The 23,966-nt window shown below is 38.7% G+C and overlaps 1 long non-coding RNA gene across 4 annotated transcripts in view; it reads right to left on the bottom strand.

The window, feature by feature from the left end:
• Positions 1 to 23,966, bottom strand: part of LOC129641130 (uncharacterized) — a 148,040-nt gene that overhangs the window by 62,447 nt on the left and 61,627 nt on the right. For 3 of the 4 annotated variants that reach the window (XR_008709099.1, XR_008709100.1, XR_008709098.1), the window contains exons 2-3: positions 1,989 to 2,068; positions 1,340 to 1,491 (exon numbers count right to left, since the gene is read on the bottom strand). This is a non-coding gene — a long non-coding RNA (uncharacterized LOC129641130). Of the gene's footprint in view, positions 1 to 1,280; positions 1,492 to 1,988; positions 2,069 to 23,966 lie in introns of those variants that run through there. The other variant, XR_008709097.1, reaches the window with a different exon arrangement.

Genomic DNA, 23,966 nt, shown 5'->3' with positions numbered 1-23,966 from the left:
TGATTACCTAAGTCACAGTCTGATTTATTTACATTACTAAGAAACAGGTATTGAGTTTTACAAACAAATAGCATGACTTACATATTTAGTAGTTCATAAAATCTGATTTCTGGTATGCTTATAAATGTTGGTTCAGCTTTCCAAGTGAAAAAGTTGTGTAACAATTTTGATAGGACTATAGAGTGGCTGTACCATTAGCCTAATCATAAGAATCCTTAGATATGCGGATTTACTTTTCCAGACTACTGAAGAGCTATAGTTAATATGCTATAGATTTTTATAATTTTAAAAACTTAAGAGATGTATTATTTAAGATAAAAATGTGAGATAATTATGAATGAACATTTTATTTTCTCATTTATAAGAACTTGGACTCCTTAAGGTATCTGGTAAATATAAAAATGTTACTTTCAAAAAGCTGTAAGGTGAAAATTCCTAACTGCTGAAGGTTTAGTTTTATTAGAATGTAGCACCAGATAATGTAAGGAAGGTTTATATTCTGCTTAAAGCATGGGACATTTGATTTATTGCTCCCTGTCAGAGTAAAAGTTGGCACCCTCTGCTTACATAGGTCTATTTTACTAGCATTGTAAAACAGTACAGAGAATGGGCTATGCTTGTAAAATCATTCTTCAGTCTTATTATTTGGTTCTTTTTGACGATTATACCCAATTTTTTAATGCTAAGTCAATTTCAAATGCCAAAAATACAATGAATACTTGTACACATGCTTTACTACTCAAATACAGGAGTGCTTATTTCCACTAAGACCTATTCATCCAAAAAATGATGGAGATGACTTAAGTGGGTATATTATAAAATTCCAGTTGCACTTAGGATCTGTACAATGTTTGAGGCTTTTCTTTCTGAGAACTAATATCCTACAAATTGGTAAAATAACAGTGGTCTGAGACACCTGCATGTTCTTTTGCTCATCTTTTAAAACTCATAAACAGGGACCCATTTTCTCTTTGAAGGCTAGCACATTTTATGCATCCTCTTTTGACTTTCATTAAAGGGATTTTGGGCTTCCCTGGTGGCAGTGGTAAAGAACCCACCTGTCAATCAATGCAGGAGATGTGGGTTCGATCCCTGGAGAAGGAAATGGCTACCCACTCCAGTATTCTTGTCTGGAGAATTCCATGGACAGAAGAGCCTGGCGGGCTACAGTCAATGGGGTTGCAAAGACTCGCAAAGAGTCCGACATGACTAGTGACTACACAACAATAACAAAAGGAGTTTGTTTTCCATATCACATAATGACATTTGTATACCCCAGCTTCTGTTGTGTTGTTTGAGGATACTTTATTCAACAAAGCTTTGCTGCTGTCGGTTTTACCTTCTCTTGTCAGGAAGCACGTGGCATACTAAAATTAAAGTAATTCATAGAGGGTTGATAAAGTTCCTAAGTACAGAGAATCCATTTGAGTGTAGGTGGAACCACAGGATATAGGGCAAGAATCTGAGGCGAGTTGTCACCACTTCTAGGGCCTAGGAAACAAGGGAGAAGTTACTGTAACCCAGAACATGAGAAAATTATGTCGAGTAGGTTACCTCAAGAAGATAATTTGAGCAACAGAGCCAGTCTAAGACAAGGTTGTAGGAAAGGATCTTGGAGAAAAAATACCCTTTTTTCTCTCTTTCTTCTCTTCAGTCTTCCAGAGCTCCAAGTAAGTTAAAACCATCCAGAAGACAGGAGCTATAGGAGCCTTGGGGCTGCAGTCTAAAGGGATGTGAGGCAAGGAGCAGGGAAGAGAAGGGATGAGAGTACACCTAGAGAGGGGGACGGCAGACAGCCAGCACAGCTCCTGTGCCATATGGTACCCGGGGAATGCCGCAACTTCTGACCCTTAACCTTCTTTATAGGCACAGCCTCAGTGCGATATACTAGCATAATACTGGGTGGGTAAATACCACCTTTTTCAAGACCTGACAAACAACTTATCTCAGTGAATTGACATAATTTTATACTGTCTAGTAATTCTTACCAGGGCTCATTTGTTGCCGGGTGCTGCTTGATTACTGGAGAGTTTCTATTGAGGATTTTCAGCCCTCATTGAGTCCAAACCTGTTGGAGAATTTGGGTTTTCACATTAGTTTTGGACTATGATTTTTTTTAAAGAAAGGCACAAATAAATCTTGAATTCCTAGTCAAAGTCTACAACACATCCTGGCACCCATCAGTTCAACTCTATCACCTGTGCTATTTCCTCTGTGGAAATCAACACCCACAAAACTGAATCGAAGATTAGCATTCCACTCTTACAAATAGCTGGGGAAATTTTATGACATCCAGTAATCTGTGAAATATTCTTATATTTTAATACCAGTTTAGGCTGCGCATGGAGCCTTTCATGACCTGCTTTCCTTCACTCCCTGGCAGCGATCTCCTTGTAACCTTTTCCCTTTGGTCAGAAAAGGGAGGAAAGGGCCAACATGATTAGCATGCCAGTGTCAGTCAATACTCTGCTGCCAAACAGCTTCTTTATTTGAATTGGTGAAAACATGGTCAGCTGTGTCAACAACGGGGACCTCAGCACTGAGAGGCCACAGCCCATGGCAGTGGAAGAAAATGGCCAACTCTGCTTTCAAAAAATGTGTCACAAAAGAACAACTTTCCCTAAGATAGGGACAGGGTTCACCTTCTCATGCCTTTCGGGTTCCTTGGGCAAGCCGGGTGTGCTGTCTTTTCAGATCACTCTATTATAAAATTGCACTCTCCACAGACAGGTGAGATGCCCTTGAGCTATTTCACCCAAGTCAACGCAGCTCACATTATAGGAACATCTACTGTGTGTCAGGTTCTGCACTAGGTGCTAACGATAACAAGATGAATGTCACACTGCTGACAAGGACACCAATGCAAAAACAGACAAACACACACAAATGGTTAGTCCTTGTGGAGCTGAGAAGAAGGAAAATGCAGTCTTCACTGCAGAGATAAGAGCTGTTTGGGGCTGGATGGTTGCTGTTGTTTAGTTGCTAAGTTGTGTCTGACTCGTTGTGATATTGAAGAACAAATAAATATGGCATTCACCCATGGAGAAGGGAGAAGAGGAACTTTCAAGCAGAAGTGATAACCAGTGCAAATATTGTGTGATTGTTTACAGAGTGAAGACAGTACAAAAATCATCAAACCAGTAACTTCGGTAGGAAACGAATTACCACTGATATGTACTGGTATATTAGGAACAGAAAATGTTTTCCATTTTCTATAAATTCTCAGTGTCTATCACAGAGCATGGCATAGAGTAGGGATTTAATAAATGTTGAATGAAGGCTCATTAGGTGCCTTTAAAAAATGTTTTTAACTCAGGATGTAAGCACACCATAAATTTTGAAGTGACCTGTAGAACTTATAATCTTTATCAAGATGAGTTAGACTACATAGGAAATGATCATTTATTTGATAGTAAGGGAATATTGGAGAAGGCAATGGCACCCCACTCCAGTACTCTTGCCTGGAAAATCCCATGGACGGAAGAGCCTGGTAAGCTGCAGTCCATGGGGTCGCTAAGAGTCGGACACGACTGAGCAACTTCACTTTGACTTTTCACTTTCATGCATTGGAGGAGGAAATGGCAACCCACTCCAGTGTTCTTGCTTGGAGAATCCCAGGGACAGAGGAGCCTGGTGGGCTGCCATCTATGGGGTCGCACAGAGTCGGACACGACTGAAGCGACTTAGCAGTAGCAGCAGCAAGGGAATATTGGGGGCTTTCCAGGTGGCTCAGAAGGTAAAGAATCTGTCTGCAATGCAGGAGACCCGGGTTCAATCCCTGGGTCAGGAAGATCCCCTGGAGAAGGAAATGGCAACCCACTCCAGTCTTATTATCTGGAGAATTCCATGGACAGAGGAGCCTGGCAGGCTACAGGGGAGTTGCAAAGAGTTAGACATGACTAAGCAGCTAACACTTTCACAGTCAAGGGAATATTGAGGAAACATAATGTTAGGATTAAAAAAAAAAAACAGCACTTTTTCCTTTGTATTGGAGTATAGCCAGTTAACAGTGTTGTGATAGTTTCAGATGGACAGCGAAGGGACCCAGCCATGCTTATGTAGGTATCCATTTTCCCCCAAACTCCCCTCTCATCCAGGCTGCCATGTAACATTGAGCACAGCTCCTTGTGCTAAACAACAGGTCCTTGTTGGTTATCTGTTTGAAATACAGCAGTGTTCACCTGTCCATCCCAAACTCAAGTTAGGATTTTTGATGTGGCAGTTCACATCTGAAGTCTAAACATTTAGGATTAGGAAGCATCAAAATAATCTTCAGATCCCTACACATCTCATATTCAACCATCCCTTTCATATGAATCAGTGAGTTCTCTGTGGAGCCTGGTAGAGTTTACTCTGGGATGATCTCTAGTTCTTCCCACTCTGCCTGAGGCCAGCAAAAGGAGAGATTATGAAAGTTCCCTAGGAACTGTGCCTGAGCTGCACTGTCCTTGTCAGAGTCTGCTGCATGTTTGAAGAATATACCAGATATATCCTTTGATATCTGTAAACTTCCGCCACAGAAACACTCATGTGTTCACATAATGTGTTGTGTTAGGTGACCCTGTTTCTTCTTTCTGAGAAAGACATCTTTTGGAACCATAGATGCTACAGTTTAAGAGAAGCAGGTTAATGCTCTTCCACCTGACACAAACCTACCTGTACTGATTGACAGTGGTACCAATAAAACTTAAAGACTCCCCTACAAAGGGAAAGAGGAGTGACATAAACAAAAAGAATAAGCTATCAGCAATGTACTCGCTAAGAACAGCAACAAGCTTGGTATGTTTTAGAGACTGGGTAATGAGAAGGCCAGAGGAGCGAAATGAAAAGAGAACTGTTGGAAGAATGTTCAATAATGCATTTGCTCAGATCCACAGATTGGAAGCTCTCAAACACTATGGTGCGAATTAAAGATATGCCAAGCAAATGAAATTAATTATTAATAAAGTCAAGGCAGCACAGGAATCATAAGATTAGTGACTTCAATTTTAAAGTGGAAGAAATTACAAATAAACTGTATCCATAATGTAAATAGAGGAAGTAGTTGAAATTTCATAGTTCCTATGATGCCATCCCACTAAGTGCCAAAATTCCTCCAAACTGTCCTCCCACTTTCCTCCAAAAATCATAAAGACTATGTTGCTGTTGTTGTTAAATCGTAAGTTTTTAACACTTACTTTTGTATTTGAAAGCTCAAGGAAAACTCTTTAATTGAACATGTAGCAAAGTTCCTTACAATTTGATAGCATGCAAAAAGAACACATAAGAAGTCAGTTTATCACAGAAACAATTCAGCAACACGAGGTGAATGGGACAAGAAAAATTTGGGGAGCTAAAGTACAGGTTCTTTAGGGATCAGGGCACAGGGACTGGGCACTTCCAGGGAGAACTGGAACAACGAAGGAGGTACATCAATTGCCAAAGACTGTCTGAAGCAGAAAGAGGACAAATAACCAGACTGGCCTCCTCCCTTGTGCCGTGCTGTGCTAAGTCGCTTCAGTTGTGTCTGACTCTGTGCAACCCCATGGACTGTAGCCGGCCAGCCAGTCTCCTCTGTCCATGGGATTCTCTAGGCAAGAACACTGGGGTGGGTTGCCATGCCCTCCTCCAGGGGATCTTCCCGACCCAGGGGTTGAATCCACATCTCTTCAGTCTCTTGCACTGGCAGGTGGGTTCTTTACCACTAGCACCACCTGGGAAGCCCCTTCCTCCCTTGTTTGACCCTCCAATGCCTTCCACTGGCTGCCCCTCTCCAGAGCCATAAAGCAAGAGGTTCTGAGGAGTGTAGTGTGCAGAAATACATAAGTGTCCTGAAACATAGGTAAGAGAAGGCAAAGAGCGAGCGTTGGATCAGTGCAAACAAGCCAATGATTAGAGAAGGGAAACTACAATGGTTTTAAAACATGTTCATAAATTCTTTGACACTTCCACTACCAAAAGTGGAGTCTAATGCCCCTCCTCTTGAATATTGCTGGCCTTAGTGACTTACTTCTAAGCAACAGAAGGTAGCAAATGTGAATGCATGAATGCATAAAAGATAGAGTCTCCACCTTGTTCTCTTTCCTGCTCCATCCTTGGAAGCCAGTTGTTTGAGGTGCAATTGCAATCCTACAGAGGGAATCTAATACAGGGAATTCACTGCAAACAGTAGTTGACAAAAGACTTGAAAAATTAAACAGAGGGCAGAGAGGCAGTCTAGGGATTAGCAACAGCCAAGCAGAGATGAATAAAGAACATGTGCAGGTGGTCTGGTCACAGCCCCAGCTGAAGTTCCAGCTGACAGATGGAACTGAGGGCCAGACATGTGAGGGGGTGTACTTTTAGGTGATTCTAACCCCAGTATTCAAGACACCCCTGCTGATGCCACATGGAACAGAGATGTTCCCAAATTGCAGATCCATGAGCAAAAAATAAATACTGCCATTGTTAAAGCCACTAAGTGGTGTAGTGGGTTGTTAAATAGCAGTGGATAACCCCAGAGGATCTGAGAGCAAACAAGCCAATGACTTGCACAACATCATTCTCATTTGCTCATTTCTGCTTCAGCTAACATTTGAAGGTCTCGGTCAGAGCCAACCACACTTCAATTTTATGGCCATTTTAGATATTTATTGGCCAGTGTTACTAGCAGTAAAAACAATTTTTCAACTCATTAATTCTGATTATATGTCCAAAGGAAGAATGATTGTTTGTTGACACTCTGGTTTATTCCTCCATTTAGAAATATTTCCATATGAAGGTGTTGACAGAGCTTGCTCTCCTCATATGAAATATAAGACGTGAAACTTTAGGTCAGTTCAGTTCAGTTCAGTCGCTCAGTCGTGTCTGACTCTTTGTGACCCCATGGACTGCAGCACACCAGGCCTCCCTGTCCATCACCAACTCCTGGAGTTTACCCAAACTCATGTCCATTGAGTCAGTGATGCCATCCAGCCATCTCATCCTCTGTCGTCCCCTTCTCCTCCTGCCCTCAATCTTTCCCAGCATCAAGGTCTTTTCAAATGAGTCAGCTCTTCTCATCAGGTGGCCAAAACACTGGAGTTTCAGCTTCAGCATTAGTCCTTCCAATGAATATTCAGGACTGATTTCCTTTAGAATTAACTGGTTGGATCTCCTTGCAGTCCAAGTGACTCTCAAGAGTCTTCTATAACCCCACAGTTCAAAAACATCAATTCTTTAGTTACATATGTGAAATTCAGTTTGCTATTATATACTATTAATTTGAAACAAAGGTCAACTTATTGACTAAAAAAATCTACTTGAAGAGAATTATTGCATATACAATTAATTTGATAATGGTTTGTGACATTTATTTCATATATTTATTTATTTTAATTGGAGGCTAATTATTTTACAATATTGTGGTAGTTTTGCCATGTAAATTGACATGAATCAGCCATGGGTGTATATGTGTTCCCCATCCTGACCCTCCCTCCCTGTCCCATCCTTCAGGGTCATCCCAGTGCACCAGCCCTAAGCACCCTGTCTCATGCATCGAACCTGGTCTGGTGATCTATTTCACATATGATAATATACATGTTTCAATGCTATTCTCTCAAATCATCCCACCCTTGACTTCTCCCAGAGTCCAAAGTCTGTTCTTCACATCCGTGTCTCTTTTGCTGTCTCGCATATAGGGTCATCGTTACCATCTTTCTAAATTCCATATATATGCATTAATATACTCTATTGGAGTTTTTCTTTCTGACTTACTTCACTCTGTGTTATAGGCTCCAGTTTCATCCACCTCATTAGAACTGATTTAAATACATTCTTTTTAATAGCTGAGTAATATTCCATTGTGTATATGTACCACAGCTTTCTTATCCATTCGTCCGCCGATGGACATTTAGGTTGCTTCTATGTCCTAGCTATTGTAAACACTGATGCGATGAACACTGGGGGACACATGTCTCTTTCAATTCTGGTTTTTTAATAGCTGAGTAATATTCCATTACTTTGTCAACAAAGGTCCATCTAGTCAAGGCTATGGTTTTTCCAGTGGTCATGTATGGATGTGAGAGTTGGACTACAAAGAAAGCTGAGTGCAGAAGAATTGATGCTTTTGAACTGTGGTGTTGGAAAAGACTCTTGAGAGTCCCTTGGACTGCAAGGAGATCCAACCAGTCCATCCTCAAAGAAATCAGTCTTGAATATTCATTGGTTTGACTGATGCTGAAGCTGAAACTCCAGTACTTTGGCCACCTGATGAGAAGAGCTGACTCATTTGAAAAGACCCTGATGCTGGGAAAGATTGAGGGCAGGAGGAGAAGGGGAAGACAGAGGATGAGATGGTTGGATGGCATCACCGACTCAATGCACATGGGTTTGGGTGGACTCTGGGAGTTGGTGATGGACAGGGAGGCCTGGCGTGCTGCAGTTCATGTGGTCGCAAAGAGTTGGACATGACTGAGCAACTGAAATGAACTGAACTGAACCACAGCTTTCTTAGCCATTCATCTGCCAATGGACATCTAAGTTGCTTCCATGTCCTGGCTATTGTAAACAGTGCTGTGATGAACACTGGGGTACACGTGTCTCTTTCAATTCTAGTTTCCTTGGTGTTTATGCCCAGCAGTGGGATTGCTGGGTCGTATGGCAATTCTATTTCCAGTTTTTTAAGGAATTTCCACACTGTTCTCCATAGTGGCTGTACTAGTTTGCATTCCCACCAACAGTGTAAGAGGATTCCTTTTTCTCCACACTCTCTCCAGCATTTAATGTTTGTAGACTTTTTGATAGCAGCCATTCTGACCTGCATGAGATGATACCTCATTTTGATTTGCATTTCTCTGATAATGAGTGATGTTGAGCATCTTTTCATGTGACATTTATTCTGTATGCTACCCTTTTACAGTTATCAGGAAACAAGTCATATGACAGTCAGGTCACTTATTGTCTTTGTTCTTGCTAGTTTCTCCATGGAAAAAAAAAACAAAAACATGCGTTATACCAGACGGTTTCTAAAGTTTGTAAATTTCAGCAATAAAATTCTAAAAATTTATTAGTAATGGGGACCTTTCTCTTGCCTGAATGACTCTAGATTCTAATGCTGTGCTTAATCCTAGAGTCAAAGAAATGTTAGATTGATAAAACTGAGACAAAACAACTTGTCTCAGCCTGATCACCTCCTGCACACCTCACTGTAAACTCTAGAGTAGCAACAAATCCCAGCTCCTGTATTTGTTTTATTTTGATTTGAATTCATATAGCAAGTGAGGGAAAACTGCCTCCCACATTTATGGTCCTGAATATTTTAAAAATAAAAGAAATGAAGAACATAATTAGCTACACACACTTCTATCCTATAATATTCTCACATATTTACCTATGAATAAAAATTAGTGAAATTACCCCATACAATTTGGATTTCTCTGAAAAAAAAAAATTCCTTGTCTTGAAACAGAGCTTCTACAAAGATGGAAGGAAACATGAAGAAGGAGTCTATAATGCATGCTCAACTTTCTCCATGTTAAAGAATGAAAGAAAGGAAACTGAAACAATTTCTTCCTGGTACTTTTTCACAGGATGAGTTGGCTGCAAATTTATATAGTACAATTATTTTTACACACAGCTTATTTCTTAAGTACCAACATATTATAGACTTATGTAACAACGTATTGTCTAACAGAGATATAGAATTACCCACAATAGTTTGTCAGTTTGCTCCAATATCTGGTATGTCTGACATTTTTGACATACAGTTTTTCAACTATCACAGACTCAGAAAATGAAAAGAGAAAATCCTTTACTCACTAGGCTATTTCTTTGCCACTTTTCTTGTGTTTATGTCATCTTCTCACTTAATTATAAGCTCCTTGAAGACAGGAATTGAATCAAGCTTCCTGGTAACCTAACATAAACAATGCAAAGCATCTAGTACATGTTAAATCCATATGTATTGGCTATCACAGGTAATAGGCATTCCCCTACTTGATTGAGAGAACTGATCTTGGTTACTTAGTTTGGGAAGGCCTCGTCATGGCCCTTGCAGAGATACACAGTACTTTCACTTGGATTTGCACCACCAAGGTATAAAAGAGTGATTTCAACAATGCTGCTTTGGAGAGGAATAGACCATAACTGTAGTGGAATACTATCATCAAAATGGGCATCAGGAAAGTTTTGCCTGAAAGCGTTCAGCTATTTCCATTGCATGACACCTATACCATGGGTAAAAATGTAGTACTACTATTAATAATGGGTACTTTGGCATGGCGTTTGTGCTTCAAATGTCTTGTGATGGTTAAAAGAAAAGAGCAGTCCCTTTGAGAAAACATATCTTCAAAGACAGACTGGAGTTTAAAACCAAACTCCACTGGCACCAACATGTTTCAGATACTTGTTTGTCCTGACACAAAGGTGAGAAAGAAGCAAGGATCTGAGACAAAAGGAAAACACTGTAGATGATCCCAGCATTATCCTCCAATAAAGCTGATGTGCTATGAATAGGCAGACTGATGGGCAAGCTGGCACTTGGTGGGTTATTGTTGTTCAGTCACTCAGTCATGTCTGACTTTTTGCCACCCCATGGACTGCAGCATACCAGCATTCCCTGTCATCTCCCAGAGTTTGCTCATGGCAATTTTAACATGTGTTTAGTTTCATTCAAACTAAGGGTATTTTTTGAGATTTAATTTATAAACATTAAAACACAGAGATTGCAAGTATACATGATATGTTTTGACAAATGTATACAACTATGAAACCAATATTTAAATAAGATAAAGAATATTCCCATCACCCCACAATGTTGTCTCTATCTTTCATCAATCTCCTTGTGGAGGAAACTAATTACTCTTCTGAGTTTTTTCACTATAGATTACTTTTACTTGTTATTTAAAATACCTGTAAATTATTTATATATTAAATTTCTTTAAGAGATATTCACATATTCAAATCTGCTACTTCTTGAGAGTAGAAATGGTGAGTTGTATTTTTCATGGAATTTGTCAATTTCATTTAGCTTATTGAGGTGCTCCCTGGTTGTCTAGTGGTTAGGATTCAGTGCTCTCATTTACCTTATTGAATATATTGGCATAAAGGAATTCATAATGTTCTCTTATTACTCTTTTGATATCTGTAGGATCTGTAGTAATAGTCACTCTTTAACTCACAATATTTATACCTTGTATTGTTTCTTCAACCTTAGTTTGACAATTTTGCTTAATGTTTTAAGGAATCAAATTTGGCTTCGCTTTATCCTTGTTTTCTATTTTATTGATTTCTACTCCTATCATTCTTATTTTCTATATTCTTTCTATAACTTTGGGTTTTTATTTTTCTGAGTGATAAGTAGAAACTTCATTGATTTGAAAACATTCTTGCTTTTCCAATGAAAGGGTTGGTTGCTCAGCTGTGTCCGACTCTTTGCAACCCCATGGACTATAGCCCACCAGGCTCCTCTGTCCATGGGGTTTTCCAGGCAAGAATACTAGAGTGGGTAGCCATTCTCTTCTCCAGGGGATCTTCCTGACCCAGTCCATGGGGTCACAAAGAGTCAGACAGGATCGAGCTATTTGTACTAACCATTATGATAATCTTTTAGAGTTTAATTTATATTTAAATTAATAATAGACGTGGTTGAGTTTACCTCATAGGGCAGCATTAATTTTGCTGTTATCATATAGTTTATTTCTACATTTGTCATAAACTCCAAAATAAATTATTGCTATTTTTTCTTTCAAAAAACTGTCATTTATAAAAATTAAGAGAAACAAAATATACTTTATAATTTACCCATAAAATCACCTCTTTGGACTCTTTCTTTCTCCCTGTTTTGCTGAGTTTCCATATGGTACAATTTCCTGTTAGAATGAAGATCTTCCCTTAACATTTCTTATAGTACTGATCTGATTTGTAATTTTTTCAGTTTCAACTTATTTAAAATATCTGTATTTAATCTTTTAAAATATTTTCACTAAGTATAGAATTCTAAATTCACTCTTCCTTCAGCACTTAAAAAAAAGTCCATTGTCTTCTAGCTTCTACTGTTTTTGGTAAGAAGTAATTTATCATAATCTTTCCCCTACATGTAATCTATCTTTTTTTCCTTTGGCTGATTTTCAGGTTTTTCTTTTTATCTTTTGTTTTTAGCAGTTTGACTAATGTGTCTGTGGTTTTATTCTTATTTCTCTTGCTTGGCATTCACTTAACTTCTTGAATTTGTATACTGATGTTTATTCTTCAAATTTAAAAAGTGAACTTGTTAGTCGTTCAGTCTTGTCCGACTCTTTTAGACCCAGTGAACCATAGCCTGCCAGACTCCTCTGTTCATGGGATTCTCCAGGCAATACTGGAGTGGGTTGCCATTCCCTTCTCCAGGGGATTGTCTCAACGCAGGAATTGAACCCAGGTCTGCTACACTGTGGGCAGATTCTTTACTGTCTGAGCCACCAGGCAAATTTAAAGCTACTTAAATTTTTTTTTTTCCCTGCACTGTTCTTTTCTCCTAAAATCCAACTATATATACGTTAGTACATTTTATCTTGTTCCTACTCATTGATGTTCTATTTTTGCCTAGATGGTTCATTTTCGATCCTTTATATTAATATGTCTCAAATTTACTGTCCTTTTTTTGTGTCTAATAATTTTTAAATTTCCTGTTATTTTATTTCAAAAAAATTTCATTTTGTCACTAAAAATACAGATGTGTTTGATAAACACTGACTATTCTACCTTGATAAAGTGAAAGTGAAAGTTGCCCAGTTGCAACCGACTCTTTGCAACCCCATGGATTATACAGTCCATGGAATTCTCCAGGCCAGAAAGGGTAGCCTTTCCCTTCTCCAGGGGATCTTCCCAAACTAGGAATCGAACCCAGGTCTCTGGCACTGCAGGCAGATTCTTTACCAGCTGAGCCACAAAGGAAGCCCATTCTACCTTAATATACTAAAGCAAAAAAAGAAATGTCTTAGAAGGACATCAAAATAGATTGGGAAAGACTAGACATCAGATAGCTCACTCTGAAGGAAAAAAAAAAAAATATATATATAGCAAGTTATATATATTTTAGATTTCACATATAAGTGATATCATATGATATTTGTCTTTCTCTTTCCGACTTACTAGACTTATTATGGTAATCTCTAGGTCCATCCATGTTGCTGAAAATGACATTATTTTATTCTTTTTATGGCTGAGTAATATTCTATTGTGTGCATGTACCATTATCTTCTTTATCCATTCATCTGTCAATGGATGTTGAGGTTTCTTCCCTGTCTTGGCTATTGTAAATAGTGCTGCTATGAACATTGGGATGTATGCATCCTTTTTAATTATAGTTTTGTCCAGATATATGCCCAGGCATAGGGTGCCAGATCATATGGAAACTCTTTTTTTAAGCTTTTTAAGAAACCTCTACATTGACTTTCATAGTGGCTGTACCAATTTACATGCCCATCAACAATGTAGAAGGGTTCCTTTTCCTTCACACCCTCTCCAGAAATTACTACTTGCAGACTTTTTAAGGATGGCCATTCTAATTGGTACGAGGTGATACCTCATTGTAGTTTTCATCTGCATTTCTCTAATAACTAGCAATGTTGAACATTCTTCCGTGTGCCTATCAGCCATCTGTATGCCTTCTTTGGAGACATGTCTATTGGGGTCTTCTATTTGTTTTTGTGTGTGTGTCTTCTTGTTTGGGTTTTTTTGTGTTTTGTTAATATTGCTCTGCATGAATTGTTTATATATTTTGGAAATTAAACCTTTGTTGGTGACATTGTTTGCAAATATTTTCTCCCATTCTTTGAGTGTTCTTTCATTTTTTTTTTATGGTTTCCTTTTCTGTACAAAAGCTTATAAATTTCATTAGGTCCCATTTGTTTATTTTTGCTTTTATTTGTATTGCCTTGGAAGACGGACCTAAGAAAACATTGTTATGATTTACATCAGAGAATGTTTTGCCTATGTCCTATTCTGGTGTCATATCTTCTACTTAAGTCTTTAAGCCATTTTGAGTTTACTTTTTATAATTTTATTTATTAATTGATTGATTTGGCTGACCTAGGTCCTCGGTGCTGCATGAGCTTTTCTGTAGTTGCGGTGAGTGGGGGCTACTCTCTAGTTGTGATGGACAGGTTTCTCATTGTGGTGGCTTCTCTTGTTGTGGTGCATGGGCTCTCAGGCACATAGACTTCAGTAGTTGTGGCTTCCAGGCACTAGAGCACAGGTTCAGTAGTTCTGGTGAACGGGCTTAGTTGCTCTTTGGCATGTGGGATCTTCCCAGATCAGGGATTGAGTCCATGTCTATTGTATTGGCAGGCAGATTCTTTACCATTGAGCCACCAGGGAAGCCCTTGAGTTTATTTTCGTGTATGATGTGAGAGAGTGTTCTCACTTGATTGATTTGCAATTGGCTGTCCAACTTTTCCAACATTGCTTGCTTCAGTTCAGTTCAGTTCAGTTACTCAGTCATGTCCGACTCTTTGCAACCCCATGAATAGCAGCACGCCAGGCCTCCCTGTCCATCACCAACTCCCGGAGTTCACTCAGACTCATGTCCATTGAGTCAGTGATGCCATCCAGCCATCTCATCCTCTGTCGTCCTCTTCTCCTGCTGCTCCCAATCCCTCCCAGCATCAGAGTCTTTTCCAATGAGTCAACTCTTTGCATAAGGTGGCCAAAGTAGTGGAGTTTCAGTTTTAGCATCATTCCTTCCAAAGAAATCCCAGGGCTGATCTCCTTCAGAATGGACTGGTTGGATCTCCTTGGAGTCCAAGGGGCTCTCAAGAGTCTTCTCCAACACAATTCAAAAGCATCAATTCTTCGGCGCTCAGCTTTCTTCACAGTCCAACTCTCACATCCATACATGACCACTGGAAAAACCATAGCCTTGACTAGACGGACCTTTGTTGGCAAAGTAATGTCTCTGCTTTTGAATATGCTATCTAGGTTGGTCATAACTTTCCTTCCAAGGAGTAAGCGTCTTTTAATTTCATGGCTGCAATCACCAGCTGCAGTGATTTTGGAGCCCAAAAAAATAAAGTCTGACACTGTTTCCACTGTTTCCCCATCTATTTGCCATGAAGTGATGGGACCGGATGCCATGATCTTCGTTTTCTGAATGTTGAGCTTTAAGCCAACTTTTTAACTCTCCTCTTTCACTTTCATCAAGAGGCTTTTTAGTTCCTCTTCACTTTCTGCCATAAGGGTGGTGTCATCTGCATATCTGAGGTTATTGATATTTCTCCCGGCAATCTTGATTTCAGCTTGTGCTTCTTCCAGCCCAGCGTTTCTCATGATGTACTCTGCATATAAATTAAATAAGCGGGGTGACAATATACAGCCTTGACACACTCCTTTTCCTATTTGGAATCAGTCTGTTGTTCTATGTCCAGTTCTAACTGTTGCTTCCTGACCTGCATACAAATTTCTCAAGAGGCAGGTCAGATGGTCTGGTATTCCCATTTCTTTCAGAATTTTCCACAGTTTATTGTGATCCACATAGTCAAAGGCTTTGGCATAGTCAATAAAGCAGAAATAGATGTTTCTCTGGAATTCTCTTGCTTTTTTGATGATCCAGCAGATGTTGGCAATTTGGTCTCTGGTTCTTCTGCCTTTTCTAAAACCAGCTTGAACATCCGGAAGTTCATGGTTCACGTATTGCTGAAGCCTGGCTTGGAGAATTTTGAGCATTACTTTACTAGCATGTGAGATGAAAATAAATTAATTAATTAAATGTGAACAAGTTATCAATCTATTAAAAAAAAGAGTATCTTTTCTCCATTGTTATTCTTGTCTCCTTTGCGGAATATTAATTGACCATAGGTGTATGGGTTTATTTCTGGACTCTCTTTTCTGTCCCATCAATCCATACGTCTGTTTTTGTGCCAGTGCTATACCATTTTGATTACTAAAGCTTTACAGTATTGTCTAAAGTCTTGGAGGGTTATGCCTCCAGTTTTACTCTTTTTCCCTAGGATTATTTTGGCAATTATGGGTCTTTTATGGTCCATATAAATTTTAGGATTATTTTTTCTAGTTCTATAAAAAATGGATTGGGTAATTTGATAGGGATCAAATGTATATATTACTTAGGGTAGTTTGGCCATTTTAACAATACTAATTTTTTCAATCTAAGAGCATGGGATAGCTTTCCATTTCTTTGAGTCATCTTCACTTTCCTTTATCAATGCTTTATAGTTCTCAGCATGTAACCCTTTCACCTCCTTGGTTCACTCCTAAGTATTTTACTTTTTTGATGAAATTTTTAAAGGGACATTTTTTTTTTTAACTTTCCCTCTCTGATATTTCACTGTTAGTGCAAAGAAATGCAATCAGTTTCTATAGGTTAATCTTGTATCCTGCTACCTTGCTGAATTTATCAGTTATAAAAACTTTTTTGTAAATTAATGAATTTTTTATTGAAGGATAATTGCTCTACAGAATTTTGCTGTTTTCTATCAAACCTCAACATGAATCACCATAGGTATCAATTATAACAGTTTTTGTGTGGAGTCTTAAGTGATTTCTATATAGAGTATCATTATCTTCATATGACATTTTTACCTCTTCCCTTCCAATTTGGATACCTTTTATTTCTTTTTCTTTTCTGACTGTTGTGGCTAAGATTTCCAATACTAGGTTGAATAGAAGTGGTGAGAGTGGGCATCCTTGTCTTGTTCCCGAGTTCAATGGGAAGGCTTTCAGCTTTTCAATGTTGAATATTATGTTGGGTGTGTCTTTTTCATAGTTTTTATTATGTTTACATATGTTCCCTCTGTACCCATTTTGGCAAGAGTTTTTAATCATGAATGGACATTGAATTTTCTCAAATGCTTTTTCTTCATCTATTGAGATGATTGTGTGGTTTTTGTCTTTTGTTGATGTAGCATATTATATTGATTTATTTGCATATGTTGAATCATCTTTGTGATCCTGGGATGAATCCAACTTGAACATGGTATATGATTTTTTTTTTTTTTTTACCCATTCTTGCTTTCAGTTTGCTAATTTTTTGTTGAGAAGTTTTACATTTATATTCATCCAAGATATTGGCCTGTAATTTTCTTTTTTGGTAGTGTCTTTGTCTGGTTTTGATATAAGGGTGATAGTGGCTTCATAGAATGGGAAGTGTTCAGTCTTTCAGAAGAGTTTGAGAAGGATTGGTATAAGTTCTTTGCATGTTTGGCAGAATTGCCCAGTAAAGTCTTACGGTCCTGGACTCTTGTTGTGGGGAGTTTTTCTTATTCTTATTTTAAATTACAGATTCTATTTCACTTCTAGTGATTGGTCTGTTTCAATTATCTATTTCTTCTTGAGTCCATTTTGGTAGGCTATATGTTTCTTGAAACTTCTCCATTTATTCTAGGTTGTCCAATTTGTTGGCATAATAATTGCTCAGAGTATTCTTTTATGTTTTTCTATATTTCTAGGGTATTAGCAGTTATTTCTCACCTTACATTTCTCTTTTATTTAGGTCCTTTCTTCTTGGTGAGCTGGCCGGAGATTTGTTGATTTAATCTTTGGTTTACTCTTTCAAAGGGCTTCCATTGTAGCTCAGTCGGTAAAGAATCTGCCTGCAGTGCAGGAGACCCAGGTTCAATCCCTGAGTTGGGAAGATCCCCTGGAGAAGGAAATGGCAACCCACTCCAGTATCCTTGCCTGGAAAATCTCATGGACAGAAGAGCCTGGTGGGCTGCAGTCCATGGGGTCACAAAGAGTCGGGCACGACTGAGTGGCTAAGACTAACACTTACTCTTTCCAAAGAACCAGCTCTTGAATTTATTGATTTTCTACTGTTTTTCAACCTCTATTTCCTGATCTTTATTATTTCCTTCCTTTTACTGACTTTAGTTTTAGTTTGTTCTTCTTTTACAAATTCTTTTAGGTAGTAGGTTAGGTTATTTGAGATTATTCTTATTTCTTGAAGAAGGCCTGTATAACTATAAACTTCTCTCTAAGGATTGTTTTTGTACATCCCATAGATTTTGTATAGCTGTTTTGATTGTCATTTGTCTCAAGGTATTTTTAAATTTCCTCTTTGATCTCATCATTGATATATTTGTTTTTTAGTAGCATGTTGTTTAGTCTCCATGTAATCTTTTCTTTCTCATTTCTTTTTCTGTGGTTGATTTCTAGTTTCATGCTCTTTAGTCAGAATAGATACTTGAAAATTTTCTATCTTCTTAAATTTGTTGAGGCTAGTTTTTTGCTCTAATACAAAGTCTATCCTAGAGAATGTTCCAATTGCACTTGAAAAGAATGTGTATTTTTTAATTAATGTAATATCTTGAAAATATTAAATAACTATTCTGACATTTAGATTCTCTGTAACCTTATTCATTTTCTGTCTATAAGATCTGTCCATTGATGTGAGTGGGATGCTAGATTCTTCTACCATTATTGTATTTCCATCAATTTCTCCTTTTATGTCTGCTTGTATTTGTTTTATGTTTTTAGGTGCTCCTATATTGTGTGCATATATGTTAATGAGTATAATATCCTCTTCTTCTATTGACCCTTTTATCATTATATAATGTCCTTCTTTATCCTTCTTCATGACCTTTATTTTAATGTTGATGACTTTATTAAAAGGCAATTATAACACCGAAATCTTGTGAGATTTTTAAGCTGTGCATCCTCACATCCCCTCATTATCAGGCAGTTGAAACACTGTGAATTCTACTGAGACTTTAGCTGCCCATCCTCACTTATCCTTATGAAAATGCAGTTATAACCCTGTGAAATCTTGTGAAACTTGAAGCTGCCCATTCTTACCTACCCTCAATGATGAGTGCAAGCAATCCATCAAGGAGGAGATTTTCATGGTCAACCTGGCCTCACTGCTTCCAGTCCCTCCTAAGTCTGGGAATTGTTTCTCAGCACCACCTTCACTCTGCAGATCCAGGTTAGATTTTACTAATGAGAGGAACCCTTGATAAAATTGGAAAGTAGAAATGATACAAAAGCTATCATTGCTCAATACATCATGAAAATCAGAGGAGTAGGCATTCAGTTCCAGACCACTCTGCAAACTCTTACTTTGTGGTATTTGAAGTTTCTTGGACTTCCTCAGGATTGGCAGCTTCACTCACTCCAAGTCTTCAGACTAATGTCATAGTGAGTTTTCAGCTGATCCTTCAGTTGCATTCTTTCAGACCTTTACTCTAATAATTCTCATTTTAATCCCTAATTGCTATATGGAACCTCATATTTACTTAATTCTTATAGTGATTTTTAAAATTCCCAAACCAGACTAATACAGATATTCTCACAATTCCCAAGCAATAGCAAACTTTGTGATCTCAAAAATGTATGTCAACTGAAATGATGTCAGCAAAAGTTATTGCAAAAATGCATTGTGAACAGTATGTCACTAATTTTTAAGATACCACAAAATGTAATCAGATTCTGTGTATGTGTTAGTTGCTCAGTCATGTCCGCTCTTTGTGACCCATGGACTGTGGCCCGCCAGGCTCCTCTGTCCATGGAATTCTCCAGTCAAGAATACTGGAGTGCATAGCCATTCCCTTCTCCCAGGGATCTTCCTGATCCAGGGATCAAACCCAGGTGTCCTGCATTGCAGGCAGATTTTTCGCCTTCTGAGCCACCAGGGAAGCCTAGGCGTAATTATTGTGATAGGCTGAAATACAAGCAAGGCACACCGAAGAGGCATCCTGACATCTCTCTCCCAAATAGGACTTTCTTTCAGGTTATGATTATCTGAAAATAGATGACATAGTACAGAGTTGAAACCTATGATATTACTGATACTTGATAACTTTGGTCTGAAGAAACATAAATGTTTTATAGTTTAATCCTAATGATAATCTCTTCATCTAAAATGGATTTTTAATGGAAAGTATATCATTTTCCCAAGCAGGAATGGTGACTTTTCTTCACAGAATTTATATTGTATAAGAGATTATTTTTTGAGGCATGGGGCTTCCCTTGTAGCTCACTCAGTAAAGAATCTGCCTGCAGTACAGGAGACCTGGGTTCGATCCCTGGGGTGGGAAGATCCCCTGGAGAAGGAAATGGCAACCCACTCCAGTATCTTTGCCTGGAAAATCTCATGGACAGAGGAGTCTGGTGGGCTGCAGTCCATGGGGTCACAAAGAGTTGGGCACGACTGAGCAGCTAACACTAACACTAGGAAGTTATAACTCCCTGAATTCAGATAAGAAGTCTGTGTGCTTGAACTCAAAGCAACAGTGCCCTCAGTCATAGTCGATTTCACTTGTTAAGTGTTAGGGAAATTTATTCCTCAAAAATCCTAAGATCTCATCAGATGTCTGTCCTAGGTCAAGATTTCTCTACCTTGGCACCACTGACATTTTGACTCAGATAATTCTTGTTGCGAATGAGAGGTGAAAGGAGGCAGGGGGTGGGAGCTGTCCTATGCATCGTAAAGTGCTTAGCAGTATCAAGGCATCTACCCACCAGATGCCAGTGGCACCTCTCAGTTGTGACAACCAAAAGAGTATCCAGACATTGCCAAATGTTGCCTCAGGCAGAGGGCAGTAAATCATCCATGGTTGAGAAACACTCTCCTAGATAACACAGAAATATGATAATGGCAAACACTTAGGTTCTCTCTACTATAAGCTTGTATTTCAATCTTCTACCTTACATTTGTTTTTCCTTCAAGATAGACTAAAATTCTCTCAACATAGACTAAAATTCTCTCAACATTTCATTAAGAATATTGAATGTTATCAGACTGTGTGAGGTGTGCCAAAGAATTTTTTAAAAGTGCATTGGCTATAAAGAATCAAAGGGGAGGCCATATTTAATTGTTACTGAATAGGTGAATGGAGAAGGCAATGGCACCCCACTCCAGTACTCTTGCCTGGAAAATCCCATGGGCAGAGGAGCCTGGTGGGCTGCAGTCCATGCGGTCACTAAGAGTTGGACACAACTGAGTGACTTCACTTTCACTTTCACTTTTTACTTTAATGCATTGGAGAAGGAAATGGCAACCCACTCCAGTATTCTTGCCTGGAGAATCCCAGGGACAGAGGAGCCTAACGGGCAGCCGTCTATGGGGTTGCACAGAGTCGGACACGACTAAAGCGACTTAGCAGCAGCAGCAGCAGCAGCAGTAGCTGAATAGCCATTTAGAGTGAGTGCACACTATATGCTGCTGTTTATTTTTCTTTTAAATTAGATATCACTTTCATCACCAGGAGATATTAGACTGGGTATCAGTAAAATATACTATATAATGGATGAGCTTGTAATCAACAAAACATCTTATTTTCAAATTCAGTTATAAACTAATTCTACCTCAACTCACTGAAACATAATATATAGGAATTCAAAACAAACAAAATGTCTAATATTGAATCACTGTGCTCTTAATACAACAAAAGCTTCAACACCTTTGTTCTTTCTGCTCTTCTCCTAACCTTTGTCTTATTTTCTGATGCACTTTGGGCTCATCATGCAAAACATGTGGCACAAACAGGGAAAACAACCAATGACCTAGCAAGTGAACAGCAGCATGCTACTAAAGGAAGCCTCTTGCACATGGTGGTCCCCTGGCCCGGAGAAAGCAGGCCTGTGCAGCCCAGCCAGTCCTCTCATTTCAGCTGTATCAATAACTAATATTGTTACTACAGCAGAACAGGCCGTTGGTGATTCATCTGGAATGTACTTCAGTCTTTAAATTTCACAATGACTGGATATATTGCCCTGAAATAGATAAACTTTACATTCTAACACTTTATTGGACTCTTGTCTTTCTAAAATACTATCAACAGGGACTTTCCTGGAGGTTCAATGGTTAAGACTCTGTGCTTCCAACTCAAGGGGTACAGGGATACCTGGTCAGGGAACTAAGTTTCTACAAGCCACATGGTCAAAAGAAGAAATAAAATACTATGAACATTAAAAAAACACACCAAAAATCTAGCAAATCCAAGCATTTAGACTACCTTACCTAGAGGATATAATCCTTCTCACCATTTTAGTGCTCTTATCACCCCAAGATCCATTCACTATAATGCAATGCCTTTATCACCATGAATTTGGCTCACCAAATTGGGCAATGAGGTTGAACATCATTAGACGAATTAAGAAAAAACAGTCTCCTTTACATCCCTGGAAGGAGATGGATTTGGCCATTTTGTCTGCTCAGAAATTCACCCACAGCCATTTTCCTTGACCTTCTTACCAACCACATTGCCATGATGCTGACTTCGCTCCACTCACCAAAGAAAGCCTTTACTATGGGAATGTCTTGGTTGACTGGAGCTTTATGAAGATTATACTGAACTTGGGAGTCTTTTCCATACTATGTATTATCCCTGTCTACTGCTACTGCTAAGTCACTTCAGTCGTGTCCGACTCTGTGCAACCCCATAGACGGCAGCCCACCAGGCTCCCCCATCCCTGGGATTCTCCAGGCAAGGACACTGGAGTGGGTTGCCATTTCCTTCTCCAATGCATGAAAGTGAAAAGTGAAAGTGAAGTCGCTCAGTAGTATCTGACTTTTAGCGACCCCATGGACTGCAGCCAACCAGGCTCCTCTGTCCATGGGATTTTCCAGGCAGGAGTACTGGACTGGGATGCCATTGCCTTCTCCATATCCTTGTCTAGGAGAAAGCAATGGCAACCCACTCCAGTACTCTTGCCTGGAAAGTCCCATGGACAGAGGAACCTGGTAGGCTGCAGTCCATGGGGTCGCACAGAGTCGGACATGACTGAGCAACTTAGCAGCAGCAAGGAAAACTCAAAATCAACAATGAGAAAACAAAATTTCTATTTTATAAATGGAAAGATTAAGAACTACTTAAGGCAAAATACTTAGCAATAACAATAAATATGCAAAAGCCTTGTCAGATGGGTTGGAAAATATTATTCCCATTTTACACATGAGAAAAAAAAGAGGTTGTGAATGTGATAAATATGAACACCATTAATGGGTACGTAAAACTGGAGACACATATTTAGAAATTCTGGAAATGAGTCTAGCACTATTTCCTCCATATCATGCTGTAATAAAATAAATGGAGAGGTATGGTGGCATTGTAAATAAATATTGTATACCTAGCAAAGAGATTTCATACAATTCACTTATCACTAAAGAGAAAGAAACATATCCTGTTTGGATTTCCAAGGGGCATTATCTGAAAGAAAACATCATTTTACGCCTCCTTTTGTAGAGAAGAAACAATTGCATTCATGTAAGCTTGATTCCTGAGAGTCTGACAGGGTATGAAGGTCATGAATAGACCAAGAAGTCAAAAACACTGGAGGGTGATCATTGAATCAGTGGTACACGTACACACGCAAAGACACACTGATATCATTCTTCTATTCTGAGAAATAAAAAAATCAGAGAATATTTTACTTTGGAAAGAAAACACAGAGAACAAAAACAATATCTAAAAAAACGTTTGCTGCTCACTCACTTCTGGAATTTTCAAAAAATCTAAACTCCAATAAGCCTTTTAATCCACAGTAATGCCCTCCTCCATCAAAAGAAGATGAAGCCTACAGGAAATACTAACATGATAAGCATACAGTCCTACAGCTCTCTGTGAAAATATGAAGTACCTGTTATCTGAGTGTGACCTCTCTTTCCAGAACACTGAGATTCTTTCAAGACCCAGACAAAACAGTTTGTTGCTTTTGCTTAAGGTTTGAATGACTTATTAATCTTAAAAAAAAAAAGCAGCACATTTATATTAACATAAGGCTGTATGCTATTATTCAATGGCATATTCAGTGGTCTGTGATCCTTGATGACCTTGCCCCATTCAGGAAACCAGAAAATACAGGAACTATAGCTGAAAAAACGGATGTTGCAAGAGGAGCGGAGAACTTTTAATAAAAGGATTCATGGCAGAAAGATTACATAATGGTAGAGCAAGGTTATCTATCCCAAGACTAGAAAAGATACTCCAGATTAATGGGATTTCAGGAAGCCTCTTTGGAAAACATTAATGAAGTATAGTCATTGTGGGTCCCTCAGAAAGGTTAGACTTGAGGTTTACACCTCTATTAATATCAAG

The sequence above is a fragment of the Bubalus kerabau genome, unplaced genomic scaffold (assembly GCF_029407905.1).
Source record: "Bubalus kerabau isolate K-KA32 ecotype Philippines breed swamp buffalo unplaced genomic scaffold, PCC_UOA_SB_1v2 scaffold_76, whole genome shotgun sequence".
In the NCBI taxonomy this organism is placed as follows: Eukaryota; Metazoa; Chordata; class Mammalia; order Artiodactyla; family Bovidae; genus Bubalus; species Bubalus kerabau.
The sequence above is the reverse complement of the archived record's forward strand: the minus strand, read 5'-3'. Positions and strand labels throughout refer to the sequence as shown.